General features: G+C 40.9%; 1 protein-coding gene across 5 annotated transcripts in view; it reads left to right on the plus strand.

Annotated features, from left to right (window-relative positions):
* ATP2B2 (ATPase plasma membrane Ca2+ transporting 2) overlaps positions 1 to 15,016 on the plus strand; it is a 399,432-nt gene that overhangs the window by 97,474 nt on the left and 286,942 nt on the right. For 3 of the 5 annotated variants that reach the window (XM_072934741.1, XM_032750663.3, XM_030283561.4), the window contains exon 2: positions 4,538 to 4,589. The exons of the other annotated variants lie outside the window; for them this stretch is intronic. The gene's annotated coding sequence lies outside the window, so the exon portion shown is untranslated. The remainder of the gene's footprint in view (positions 1 to 4,537; positions 4,590 to 15,016) is intronic. 5 annotated transcript variants of the gene reach the window in all.

A 15,016-nucleotide genomic window follows, 5' to 3' on the forward strand; every position in this document is an offset into this window, starting at 1 on the left:
GTGCTGTGGGGCAGTATTTTCATCTCCCATTTTCTGTGAGGACTTGACTGAGAATCAGAAGAACCCTTCAGAAGAACATCTTTGACTCACTGGAGAGAACAATCACTTGCTGATTTTCAGTTCTCCATCCGATGAGAGCTGACAGTGGATGTGGCACAGCCCCTGAGAAGCTTTGCTGCCTGTCTGTGACAAAAAGAGCTGCCATGATGGCTGTCAGGTTTGTTTTGTAGTGAAGTAATTACAGACACTGAGATCCTGGGAACTATAGGGAGCATGAGATGCATTCCACACTCTGAGATAAACTTGGAATAATGCACGTATGAAAGGTGGGAGCAGTTGAAGGTGTGGCAGAGGTGTGTACCAGCATTGCAGGGGGGTTTAGGGAAATACAAAGCCCTCAAAATGACCATTTAATTTAAAAGCAGTGCTTTCTCCTCCTTCCATACATCATTTGAGATGCGTTTTCCAAGTATCACTATGGTTTCTCTCCTATAGTCCTGTCTCTGGCTTTCAACCCTTGTGATTTCATTTCTCCACCAGCTTGAATTGCACCTGGACAGTTCATGATGGGCTTTTTGCTAATGCCACACTCATTCAATCTTCAAAGATGAGTAAACTTTGTCCTGGAATGCCAGGGTCAAGTGGAGCAGGGTTTTGAGGTCTCTCCCACTGCACAGGATGGAAGCATGGCCAGCAGGACACTTTTCCTCCTGGAGATGTCTTAACACAGCTAACTTTTATTTATCCTTACTTCACCCAAAGCTCTGCCACCTTTTATACTAACAAAAGTGCCATGCTTGATTCAAAATCTCCATCCATGCTCATTTCAATAAATTCAATTTGTTTTGTTTATCTTAAGAAATGGTACTGTACAGCAGCAGCATTTGAGGACATTTAGAAAATAGAGAGAAATTCAGTGGTGATGCAGTAAAAATGTTACTGTTTGTTGTAAATTGAGTTTGTTGTAAATTGAAAAACACAGCAAAACTGACCAAGCTACAGTTTTAATTTTGGCTTTGTACAGTGTCATGCCATATACATTACGCTCACTAAAATTTAACAAAATCATACAGATCTTATGGTGATCATTCTCAATATTTATATGTGTTGATGAATGACATCTTTTTCCGCTGTACCCTCATGAATTTGTGCACCAGGATAAGGATCTATCATTCCAGCCTTTGCAAATCCCATCTTATGTATCTTTTGTGAGCAGAATAGTCTGGGTTGGAAGGGACCTTTAAGACTATCTAGTTCCAGCCCCCTTCCAGGGGCAGGGACACCTTCTTTGTCCACTGGCTGAAAAGGTGCAAATCAAATAAAGGAAATAATGGAAAATCTTAACTATCTGACTGCAAGGGTGCACATACTGAGTAGTGGAAAATCCTGCAAGTGGAAAAGCTCTTTTTAGGTGTTGGAATAATTGTACGTTGCTCGAAACACGCCTAGAACAGTTTAAACAGTTATTAAAGAGTGTTACGAGATTTTATCACTGCCGTCATGCATATAGATCAGTGATCCCTGAGCAGCACTGCAAAATGTGTGAATGAGGTGCACTTGCTAAAAATAACCCTACTGAGTGCTGCTTCTAATTGCCACAGAATCCTGGGGAAATGATCCCATATCAGCAACAAAAAATTGACTTAAAATGTTTGACTGCAGCATTACACATGGGTTCTCAAGAGATGATAAAATATTTGCTAGACCTTGGTCATCAGCATTTAAAAAATAAAGCAAACAATCACCATCAGATTCTCCTTGGAGATGTTGTAGCTCTGTTCTTGTCTCACTTTGGGTTCTGGTTGAGTGAAAACGCCTGGCAGGGTTGCAGCTCTGGGCTGGGAAAGGCTGGAACTGCTGTGCCTTCCCTTGTAAGTGCTGTGCTTACCTCGTAAGCCACTTCAGCAGCCCCAAATATAAAGAGAAATAGCTCTCAATTTCTTTTTAAAGTAAATATAACATTCTCAGGATGTTTGGCAGCAGCTGAGCATCCCAGAGTTGACTGACAGACAGAAAAATGATCCTTTTGTTTCCCTCCCATTTTAGAATTTTCTTTTAATACTTAATCAAGTTTCCCCCATGACCTTGTACCCAAAAGAGAATCTATTTTCCTGTTCATAGGAAATGGGTTTGTTGATGAAGAGCCCACCATTACCATCTGTGTGACTCTTCCAGATTTTGGTATATTGGAAAAATGGAAACTCATCCATTTTGTTATAATTTTGTTACATATTTTTTTTATAATTCCATCTTCACTTTGGAAAGGTGAAACCTTTCCCTCATCAAAACCAGTCTTAAAAATCACTAAGATTCTTTTCTTTCTAGCAAATTCTTTGATTATCCATTTCTTTATGGTTATTCATATTTTTAGGCAGCTGCAGCAAATGACTGATTTGCAGGCACACTGAATTTCTGCTCCAGCAAGGGTTTAAGCTATTTAGGGAAATGAATGAAGCACACAGGTTTTTATTTAACTATAAATTTTGTATGACTTTAATTTTTTTCATGAGTGACTGGCTTTCTTACATCAAACTCTTTCACAGGGAATTTTACAGCAATAGGCAGTGCCTTTGACAGCTATAATTTTCTAAAACTCTGGGAAAGCCAAATGAAAGAATAAATAAATAAATATTGATCTGGCTAAGGCTTAAGTAATCCCTGATTAAAGTAAAAATGCATTTTAAAAGTAGCATCGATTACTCCTAGACTCCAGTTTTGTTATCTTTCCCAGGCTGAAAATGTTGAGTCTTTACAGAGTAAGAGAAATATATTGAGAATACCGATGAGACATTTATTTTAATTTATCACCCCAGTGTTTGAGCACTTTTATGTTATCCTCTGAATTTATACTCAAAATCAATCTGACAGAAGTGGGACAACTTTACTGCTGAGGCAAAGGGAGGCAGGAGGTTTAAGGACACACCTGTGCTGCTGGGCACAAACAGATTTTACAACTTAGGCCTCCAAGGGAAGGTATTGGAACTGGGATTTAGTCAGAACAGAGCCAAGTGCTCCCATCCCTGACTGCATCGAGTCCTGCTGGGAGTCCCCTTCTCACTCATTTAATTGTGTTTGTACCATTTCCATCCCCTCTGGCACAGATGTTCTGACTTGCTGTACTCCAAAGCCTTGGCATTTTGGGTGTTTCCCCCTGCTGTGTCTCCTTGTTTGCTGTTTGATTCCTGGAGTCACCTGCTGATTTTGGGACTGGGATCCAGTAGAGGGATTGCATTGTCAGCTCCTGGAGAAGATGGACTTGCTGTTTGCTCAGCTCCAGCATTGTGTGTGCAATTCAGAGGGAGAGAGCTCTGGGTTTTAGCTGCTTGCATGTATTCCCACAATGGGGAATCTCTGGAATAAATGTGCTAAGGAGATGTTGGTAGCCCAGGTGGTGGAACAAGATGTTTGGCTTGGAACTCCTGCAAGCACTTCTGTCAGCTTAGGATGGGAGGGAGGTATTTTTATCACTTGTAGTGCTTACATGGCACTTAAATCAAGTGGGTTAGGCTTTTTTTTTTTTCTTTTTTTGGCCAGATTTCAATTTAATTCATGATGTATCACCTCCCTAAGTCAGCTTTGGCTCTTAGAGAAGTCACGTTGTCCTTTTAATTTCTGGCCGAACAGTTGCGCAGCCAGTGACTCCGGGAATTCCTTTTTGGCTCTTAATAGCACAAGGTCCACTCTGTGTGTGCATCATCTGCGATTCTCTGAAGTGCTCTGAGGAGTTAGGAGAGAAATTGCTGTTAAATCCCCGTGTCCTGAAGCTCTGGGAGAACTGGCACTGCTGTGTTCCTGCAGCAATCTGCTGGTTCAGGAGACATTCCCCGAGCAGCGTGAGGGGCTGTGCTGAACTGATTGCTTGGCAAGTTGTGTCATGATGAATGTGCTGCACACAGGATTCTGTCTCTGCTGACGTGAAATTACCCCCAGAAGGGGTTGAAATAGATTCCTTGTTGAAAATTTTGTCCTGGCATTAGATTTGTGACACCTGAGTTCTTGTCCTAATGTAATTCTTGGAAGAGATGTTTGTTTTCACCTCCAACAGGAATGGAGGAAAACTTTCATGTGCCCTGATTCATGCTTGTATTTATTTAGTAAACACTTTCCCTTCAAAGTATTTGATTCTGAGAAAAATTGAGGTTATCAGTTTTGTCAAGTACTTGTAGACCTGAATGCTACTACAAAAGAATTATAATGGCAACAAGTATGATAGCCTTAATGTGCATTGTTAGTTGGATTTTTCTGGAATCAGGCAATATTAAATGCTTCAGTTCTATTGGAAGGTGTGTAATATTTTATTTTTTGAAGGTGTATTATACTTCATTTTTTTAAAAGTCACTTAAATTTTCTGTTATGGAATAGTACAAAAGAGATGAGCTTAATTTTATCAATTGTGCAATAAACACACTTAGATTTAAATGAAACCAGCTGCTTCTCAATGATTGAACTACCTCTGTCTTTGATTTTATATTCATTATAACCATTATTATTTAAATTTCCAAAACATAAACTGTTTTTTTCTTTTTTTTTTAATCAGGTCTTGCATGCTGTGACACAAAGATCTCATCGCCTGGTGCGCTATGTTCATGGTGAGCCTGATCTCCTCCTGTTGCCCATGTTGTCATTCCAGGGATTACTATATCAAAGGGGTATCATGTTATTTTAGCAATAAATAATTTGAAATCATCATAAACATATGGAAATGAGTTTAGTCTTTGTTTTTTGCTGAATGAGTGAAAAATCTCCAGTTTTCCGCAACATCCGAAGCAAAATGAGTTTTAAGAACTTGTGAAGGATCTGATAATGGCCTCAAAGTAACAGTGGTCATGGTCAAAATTGCAGAAAAAGCAGGATGGGGCCAAATTTATAGTTTCAAGTAATCAGTGGCATCAGAATCCCTGACAGGTCCTCAAATGAGGAGATCTACAAACAGAAAGACAAAAGGCCCAGCCTGGGTCTAGTGAATCCCATTTCGTCCTGGCTCCAAACCCTCAGGCTCTTTAGCTATGCTAAGGAATTCTCTGAGGCTGCCAAATTTTTGGCACTTCTTAAAATAACTCAGTTAAATATATTTCATAAACTCATTTTGTATAGGCAAAAGAAGCCCCTGTGCAGCACATGTTCCTTCTCTTTCCCTTCTCCTCCTAATATTAGCAAATTGCCCCTTTTGAAAACAAACCAGCTTTTGGGCTTAGGCCTCACATTTATCAGATGGTTTCCTACTGTGTTCTGCTTTTTTTTTTTTTTTTTTTTTTTTTTTTGTTTTTTTTTTTTTTTTTTTGTTTTGTTTTGTTTTGTTTTGTTTTGTTTTGTTTTGTTTTGTTTTGTTTTAGGGCTTAAGTAGCTAACACCTTCTGTATTTCTGGGTTTACTGATACATATTTTAAAATTGATTATTTTCCCTCATGCTTTTAACTGAAAGTAGGCAATCCTCATGTAGTTCCAGTATTGGTTTTTTCCTTTTTGCTCCCCATTTTACTTTTTTTTTTCCCCTAAGTTCCCCCTACCTTCATCGGGATGTTTGAGGTGGCTGATGGCCTTCACCTCTGAGAGCAGAAGTTAATAAACAGCTTTCCCTTGCTGATGAGATTAGGGATGTCAGAGGAGTGGTCAAGGCTTTAAAGGACAGGGATTTTAAATCTTCCTCCCCCGTTCACCTCAGCTGAGTCAGCCATTGGGATCTGCCTTACTGAGCTGTTGGGATAATCAATAGCCACGTTGGGATAATCAATAGCTGAGCTTCTGGGTGTTTCTGAGAGCCACAAATGCGCTGTGGTTTCCTGGAGGAAGTGTTCAATCCTGGGACACCCACTGGGGTTTCAGTAACCATCCCCACTTCCCAGGGGAATCCTTTGCCGTGCAGGGCCTCCAGCAGCCCCTGGGGAGGGGCTCTGGGCAGCTTTGGGATCACGACAATTTTAGGGACAAGCCCTTGCTCAGTTGCACATCACTATTGTGGGAAATTTAGGGTTTTTGAATAGCTGACTAATCTGATTAAGTAGAAGTTGTTTATTGTTCACATAATGCATATATTTATAGATTCTACAAACTACTAAGTATACACTTCTGACTGGAGCTTTTGTCTTGTTCACTTGTTTGCTGCCTGCATTTCTCAGAGTATATGGTTGGTTACAGTCCAGATTGTTTTACAGTCTTCTGTTATCCAGTTCTTGTGGTCTTATTCGATTTCTCAGCCTCTTCTTCCTTAATTTAGTATAATTTATGATCTAATAGCCTTGGCCGATTCTTGCTGCTTTGATAACAAACTTAAGAAGCAGGTTGGCTGGTGCACACTATGGTTTAACCCTTGCAAATACATTGCAACACATCACATTTAATTACTCAGAGCTCTGCAATGGGACATGATGCAAGAACAAAAGTTTAACATCTGTCAGGGCTTTTAATGCCAACATTTCTTTATTTCCTTTTTTGTTGTTGTTGTTGTTTTCTATACTTTTCTGACATTCTGGCAGCTTTTCCATGTAATGAATGACTTTTTTCCATGGTTTGCTGTCCAACATGATGATATTTGGAGCAGTTCTGCAGGTGCTTGCTGGAGGTTTGGAAAGGCTCTGAGGATCTAGCACTGACTCTGAATTTAATTAATCTGGGAGCCCCAGAGAGACAGTTAATGGCTCCATCAATATAAAAACAGTATTTTGAGGTAGGATAGGAGTGTCCTTCATTTTGGGGTCCATCTAGCAGGGATCCCCTACAAGCTCTGCAGATGCTCTCTGAAGCACAGCTTCCTCATTTTTCTTGCCACAGTTACTGCAGAAACCCCCAAGCCTGGCATTGCTTGACTAAAATATTTTTTACAGCAAATACAATAAACCGTTGGCATCTCAAGGGCTTACAGTTATATTTTACTAATGCAAATTGCTTTTGAGTCAGGCAAGTCTGACAGTGTTATTGTTTGTCTTTTAAAAATACATTTTACCAAGGCTAGCATAAACCCCCATATGAATTAAACTATAACTTTTTCTGATTTTGATGGAAAAAATAATTTTATGGTTCAATCTTTCTGCAATGATGTTGAGAGAGAGAAAATTATGATTAAACCAGAGTATTAAAAATTCTGCCCACAAAATAATTTGTGATTGCAAATCCAGTGGCAAGAAATCTTTATAGCCAGATAAAACTGTTTGGGGCTTCCTTTTGTTTCTAATTCATATTCACAATAATTAATGAGGATAAAGTAGACATCAGAGACATCAGTTAAAACTATCAATACAATTGGTTTTAAATCAGTTACCAGTCCATACTTCTGAAAATACTGCATCCCAATTTTTGTGACTGGCAGAATTCTGTCTTGTGTGAAGAACTGATGCAAACAGAAAAGGTTTTTCAGGGAATCAAGGGTGAGCCACACATCTACACCATAAACACACAGTTAATCTTTTATTATCTAACATGTATTCACTCTAGGTGATGCTGATCTTTTCCAAATAGTTTTAATCAGGTTGCAGTTGGCACTTTCCTTGTGCAATCCCTGGCTTCTTTGGGGACCCCATGGCACTCTGAATTGGGGCTGGCATTATCATTCCCCTCCTGGTGTGTGGCTGAGCTGATTAATGTGGGGTCTGTGATGACTTTGACTCGTTTGTCATCTTTTGTCTGCTGTAAATAAATTTTTATTAGATTTTTCTTGGAGAATGCAGTTTATATTGCTGAATACAGAGGGAATAAAGTCTTGCTGAGGCAGAGTGGTTCCTCTACTGCATATTCCTCTTGCTGTGTCCCTTCCTTGGACCCCAGAAAGGCTCCCTGTGGCAGGATGGGGCTCAGAGCTGACCTTTAAAGAAATCCTGTGTATAAATAAGAGTTGTTGAACTTATACAGAGATGGGGCTTTGGATTGCAGGTGTTCATAATTAGATTAATTTCCAGAGTAGATCAAGCCAATGAAGGAGGCATGGAAAACTGATGGAGGGCTTATCAAATTAGCTAAGTAGAGCAATTAATGAGGCAGGCCTTAACTGTTTGGTTTCTATTTTCTGGTTATCAGCTGCAGCAGTTTGCTTTCAGCTTGCATTGGAGAAGGCACTGAGTGCAAGGCTGTGCTTGGGGAGACACTTCTCTTGTTGTGTCCTTGTCACCTCTGTGTCAGTAATGTGGCACCACTCAGGGCTCCATTGGCTTTCCCAAGGCACAGAACAGCCTCCTGCAAACAAAACAATTTTTTAAAAAGTGTTCAGCATTCTCTGTGAAAATACCAACAAAAAGGCACCAACAGTGGGCATGAGATTTTATCTAAACAGTAACTTGTCAGGGAGAGGGATCAATAGGCAACTCCTCAGGAACTTCTGGCCACAGTATGGTAACAACTATTTTAGATGTATTTAAAAGCACCTTAGAATGACGATTTTAACAAGTTCTCTTTATTTCTGATTGAATTCATCCAGTTTGGGGAGTGTTACACATATTGACACTTTTTTTTGCTTTTCTGACTCCATTTGTAAATGATCTGGTGTTTTTAGATGGATTTTTCCTGCCTTTCACTGCAGGAATAAAAAGAGGGTTCCATAAGATTATCCCAAGAATACTTTTCCTTGTTTCATTTCACAATAAACCCCTCTGGTAGCTGTCAGATTTGGCCCTGAGAAATAGGCCTGAGGCCCCAGAATGTGGACATGGAATGGGGGCAGAGATCTCTCTCCAGACATGACCCACCCACTTCCCTTTTCCTTCTATTCAAGAGGTCAAATAATATCTTTTCCCACATCCACAATGAGTCCTAAAATATGTTGGAAAATGGGGAAGAATGGAAATTAGCACTTGTTCCTCCACAGCTGAAGAAAGATGATTTGATGAGAACAAGACCTTCCTTCAGATGTCTCTGAATACTGAACTGACTCTTGTGTAGAGGTTAAATATAGGTTTAAGATCATTCCTTGTGCCTTCCTTTAAAAAATACCCAAAGAACATTCTGGCACATCAGCTTTGGGCATTTATATTTAGGAATCTTATCACAACTTAAAATGCTGCTGTAAAACTGGTTTCTCCTCTCTGTTAAGTCCTCAGCCATTTTATCTTAAATATCCAGAAATGAAAATCTTAACCAAGGTTATCAACTTGGGTCAAGCTTTGAAATCCCTCTTAAATATTTTGAGTGAGATTTTTCATGCCCTTAACACTGACTGTTTCAAACCCCAAAATGTCCTGTGCTTGAGTTCTTTTGAAAACTGCAGAATCCTTGAACAGCTGAAGATTAAGAGGAGGTGTTTTTTTTTGTTTTTTTTTTTTTTTGTGACTATTTCAGGATTTTTTAATGGATTGATCATCATGTTTGCCTTAGGAAGATAAAGGATAGATCTAAAGCTGATGCCTGAGATGTATAAAGCTGCATTTTCTTTTATATCTCTGGAAAAGTAGTCTCTGATTTTTCTGATGAATTTCTGTCTCTTGCCTTGATTTTTGAATCACTGAAAATAAGCTACAGCTTCTGTTTTAACCAATATGGGAAACTGCTACAAAGCCTGTAAATAGGAGTAATTAACACCCACCTCCAGCGTTTCCTTTTTCTGCTTCTTTAAATACAGGATTTCTAGGTCTAAAAGCATGTGAAAATAGTTCAGACAACATATATGTGCTTTCAATGTGCTTGGGAAGGCTGGAGGGCTGTGCTAAACGTGATCTAAATTACTCTGGGAGTGATATAAACCCAGGAACGATTTCATGTGTTTATTTGGAGCCTGTGAAACAGCCAAGATACCTGGATATGACTGATAAATGGATCAGGAGAGAGGAAGGAAGGATAGATGGGTTGTAAAGCTAGACATGGCTCCTGAAGAGCTTTGTGCTTGTACAAAACCCTGAAGTACAAACCCGAGGAGAGTATTTTGCTTTGTGAAGGCTTGAATTGGTTGTTTTATCACTCTGTCAAACATTATCTGACTGTTTCTCTCCTAAAATACAGTCTTTGTGGGAAAATGTTTCTTGTGGTGTTGGTGTCAAGCTTTAAACCCACTAATAAGACATATCCTAGTAAATAAGCCGTAAATACTGGTGTGTTGTAAGCTCTGTTTCTGCATTCACAGTCTGGGGGGCTCAGTTCATTGCACCACTCTGTGAAAAAGCAGCAGCATTTCTCACTGTGAGGATGGAGCAGCTCCCACAGCTCTGGGGCTGCACACACCAGGAGCCCTGACAGCACACTTCAACACCTGATGGGAAATGTCACTGAGAAATGAAGACACGAGCTGAGCAATATCTGTTATGTGCTTGTGATGGTTTCACTCCTGGTGGCATCAGCACTCCCAGCTCTGATCCGAGGGATCACCAAAGCCTGAGCTGTGCTGGGTGAGATCAGAGCAGACGCAGCTCCCCGCAGGTTTTGGGAGGGGGGATGAGCAGGGCTCTCTGATGCAGCTGGGCTGTGTTGGTGCAGGTATGGCCACAGGGGCTGGTGCCTCTTGCAGGTGAGGGAGGCTCCAATTCTCCCCTCAGAATTCCTCCCCTGGCGGGAGTCAGAGGCGTCTCCTGCCTGTGATCCAACACAAGGCTTGTTTGGACAACAGGCAGCTCTCAGCACGGTTGAGTGCTCTGGAACTATTGGATTTCTCCAATTCTTCTTCCCCCTGAACATCTGAGGCAGCTCCCTTGACTGCTATTCCACAGGGTACTGTAGCTTTCTCTTTGATGCAGAAGGAGCCTGGTCATGAATTTGAAACTACTTCTGCCCTTTGAATTTTTTTTCCCAATGATGTAATAAAATGTTTAAAATATCAGCTTGAAAAAGGACTTGAGAGCCATAGAAATAGGGAAGCAAATCATATTGTGCAATAATAATTACATTTATGATGTTCTTTTCATTTCATTGACTCTCTGTCTGTGTTCCACTGGTGGCAAGGTTCCTCTACCATTCCAAGTAGTAAAGCTGGAATAGGGGTGATACATTAATGGCAGTCAGGAGTTATAATCCTTCTGTCTCATTTTCCATAGCACATAAACAATTATTTGCAATTTTGTTTAATGCTTATAATGTAAGTTTGGTGTAACTGTTTATTATCCCATGGTTTTGTACTTCTAAACTTGTTTCCACAATATTTGTGTATCATACAAAGGATGTATTTTGCTCAGGATGCTTAATCAAGGTCATTGTTATTTTTGGTTTGGTAGCTGGGTTTTTTCTTCTCTATTATTTTTCTTTGAGAACCTTGCTGTGCTGTAGTCAGTAAAAAGAAGGTAGAATAAAACCCCCCTTTTTAATGGTCTGAATGAGGTTCATGGTATCAATACAGCTAGTCTAAGTTTTTTTTTAAACTTACCGTTTTCTATCAAGTAAGAATGCTTTTATATTTGCCCAAACACTGCACCAATATTTCCAGCAAAAATAATTATTTTTCCTCAAATTTCCTATTTAATAAAATACAGCCTCTTTGAACTCCACAGACCTCACCATCTGTTACTCAATTTTCACTCCATAAAATTTTGCTGACATCTGTTTAATCAAATATATTTTTATAGTCATGGAGAAATTTAGTTCAAACTTGGTATTATCCTGTTTCTAAATGCCAAACAGAAAATATGAAAATAATGAACAGAACTTATGGGAGAAGAGGAGGAAACATTAAAGCGGGGTTTGTTACTACGTAGGGCGCCTTTCAGACCTGGGAGTGATGTTCCCAATGGTCCTGAGGGTTTCCTCAGGCTGTGGAGCGTGGCGTTCCCTCAGCTCCTGTTCTCTCCAGCATTCCCTCAGTTCCTGCTCTCTCCAACCTTCCCTCAGCTCCTGTTCTCTCCAGTGTTCCCTCAGCTCCTGTTCTCTCCAACATTCCCTCAGCTCCTGCTCTCTCCAGTGTTCCCTCAGCTCCTGCTTTGTCCAACCTTCCCTCAGCTCCTGCTTTGTCCAACCTTCCCTCAGCTCCTGCTCTCCAACATTCCCTCAGCTCCTGCTCTCTCCAGTGTTCCCTCAGCTCCTGCTTTGTCCAACCTTCTCTCAGCTCCTGCTTCGTCCAACATTCCCTCACTTCCTGCTTTCTCCAACATTCCCCCAGCTCCTGCTTTCTCCAATGTTCCCTCAGCTCCTGCTCTCTCCAACATTCCCTCAGCTCATGTTCTCTCCAGCCTTCCCTCAGCTCCTGCTTTCTCCAACATTCCCTCAGCTCCTGCTTTCTCCAACCTTCCCTCAGCTCCTGCTCTCTCCAGCCTTCCCTCAGCTCCTGCTCTCTCCAGCTTGGCCAAACCTGGCTGTTCCCCATGGCCGGAGTTTCGGAGCAGCTGCTGGGCTTGGCTTTGGAAAGCCAGGGCTAAGCTGATCAGGTTTTACCAGCCTGCCTTCATTCCGTGCCCTCGCTGTCCCCATCCTTGTGCTTTTGTCCCTCATCCCTCCATCCCAGGGCGGTCACTCCCCCGGGAGCAGGCAGGACACTGCTGGAGGGAGTTAAGGCCGTCACCCGGGCAGGAGAGGCAGATGCTCCTCTTGGCTCCATCTCCGTGGCTTCTCCAGGGGTTGTGCTCTCTGGGTCCATTGTTTTCCCATCAAATACTGTCGTGCTGAGGTTGTGGGTGCTGCCACCCTCTCTGGAGGGGATGTGGTGGTTGTTGTTAGTGAGCCCTTCCTTTCAGGGTGGTTTTCCAAAGGGAAGGAGGCATCTGCAGTTGCTGGTTGTTGATCTGTTGGTTTGGTTTTCTGTCAGGTTTGATCAGGAGATTTCCATCAGGACTGTGCTTTGACAGACCCTTCCCATCTCCATATGGCATTCAAAATGAACATCTGTTTAAAAGAACAATTTGTAACATTTGATAACCAAATAGCAGTTTTTGTTCCTGTTGGTTATCACCACTTTTTGTCAGTTCTTTTGGTTTGTTAAGGTACAATATGTTGTACCACATATCCAGGATTTTGGAGAAACCGCTGTTGTGGCTTTTCTCTTGTTTATTTCCTCTGTTGCTATTGGGGTTGGTGTTTAGACAACTTCCAGAATGATTGAGCTGTTTACTGCAGATTCATATTGTTTTGCTTAGAAACGGAATTGATATTTACAACTGAGTAATAAATTTAGAATATTGGTTTTTAATTGAATCTGCAGCAGAATATGCTGATTAACTTGAATGTAATGACGAAGAGCAATGCTCTTTGAATTTTTCATGGAAATCCCATTATCTGCACATGTAGTATTTATTAAATTGAAATTATCTCATATTTTAAAATAGTATTTTGTTCCCTTTCACAAAGAAGAAAGTCAAGTTGTTATTGTTGATTTTACTGATTAGGTGGACAAAATCAATTGAGATGAAACATGAGTATAATTTTGTAATACTTAGAGCCCTTCCCTAATTTATTATCCTCCAAGACACTATTTATCTACCTTGAAGTTTTCTTTATTCAGGGTCATTTATTAAAGTATGCTTGAAAGAAAAACATCTGGAAGCATTCTTTTGTTTGTTTAAAACCTTCATTTTATTTGGAAGGAAAACTTCTCAGCTGGTCTTTCCAAAGCCTTGAGAGCAAAGTGAAAGCAAAGCTGAGATGCCAATGGTTATTTCTTTGTGGTTTTCTGATGGCAGATTACAAGGGGGGGGGGGGGAGTTTATTTTCTGGCCATTGCACAGATTGTTTATGGTAATGAACATGCTGTATAAATTTAAACTCAAATTATAAGCAGAAGAGGTTTTGGCTGGATGTTAAAATTTAAACATGCTCTTTGTTTTGTGGCTGATAAAATTAGATTGCCCTTGTATTTGCTTATAATGAGATCGGCAGGCTAAAGAAAACAGCCTTTCTCTTAGCATGATCTATGCATGCTGCTCGTTCAGAAAGTATCAGCGCAGGGAACTGGATTGATTTTGGGTGCTGGTGTTGCTGTGAGGGTTTGGGAGGACTGGAAATGCAAACCCTGCAGTGCAGCAGTGCTTTTCAGCCTCAGATGAGTATCTGAGTGTGGGATCACCTGGCAGCCCCACCCAGGCTCTGCCATACGTCCGCGAGACAATTTTCTTTCTTTTTTTTTTTTCCTCAACTCTGTCTTTTGCTGATCTTTAGAACCAAAAAATTAAACTGAAACATGACAGGAAAATCTGCTGGGTATCAGGTACAAACTCAGGCTTCCAGCTGACGAAGAACCAGAGGGATAGCATTTCCTGGGGTCTCACTCCTGTCCCCAGCACAGGCACTTGGGAGGGTCCTGAAATGTCTCCCCAGAGACAGAATTTGTGGGTGCAGGAGTAATTCCTGAGGTGCAGCTGATCACCCTCCCCCTCAGCAGATTCCTGCTGCTGCTGGAGTCACCGAAGCAGAGCTCAGATGTGCTGCATTGCAGGTGCAGGAATTCGGATCTGCTCTGCTCTAACCCCAGCTCACCCCAGTGCTCCCCTTGTTCTGTTCTGCTCCACTACTCCCTCTACCCTCAGTCCAGTCTTTTATTCTGCTTAAGATCACAAACAAATCCTGGAGTTAGATGTACCACGCTAATTACCTTATACCTGGTGCAGGAGAAAATGGAGCAAGAGTCACAGGGAAAAGCAGCTGATTTGGGGATGGGTTTTTGGTTTGTTTTGGGGTGGTTTTCTTTCTTTGTTTTTTTTTTTTTTTTTTTTTTTTTTGACAATAAAAGAAGCTGTCCTGTAGAACCTTTTAGAGAGTCAAGTACTGCAGCAATCCATAGGTAGGAGAAGTCCAAACAGGACAAGGAGCCCCTGGCACCATCCCTTGTCTGGGTGACATGCAGTAGGACCAGATGTTTAATCAATCTTCCATGGTGAAGCTCTTCAAGGTTATTTTAAGCCAAAGCTGCTGGTACGGAGGACTTTCTAATGTGGTTTGAGGTGGCGATACATGGAATGTCACCAATTCTTGCATTTCCAAAATGCCAGCTGAGCAGCATAAGCAGATAAGGGAAAACAGGATATTTCAATAATAAACACTTAGATTTATTTTAAGATAGTCTGAGGGAGATGGCAAACAGGCAGAAGGAACACCATGATCCAGCAATTCTGAGTGTAAAAACTTTTAGCTTAGAAAGATAAATTCCCATTTCCTCAAGAATACAGGCTATCGCAACGAGAGGATAAGA

Source organism: Taeniopygia guttata, chromosome 12 (genome assembly GCF_048771995.1).
Source record: "Taeniopygia guttata chromosome 12, bTaeGut7.mat, whole genome shotgun sequence".
NCBI lineage: Eukaryota > Metazoa > Chordata > Aves > Passeriformes > Estrildidae > Taeniopygia > Taeniopygia guttata.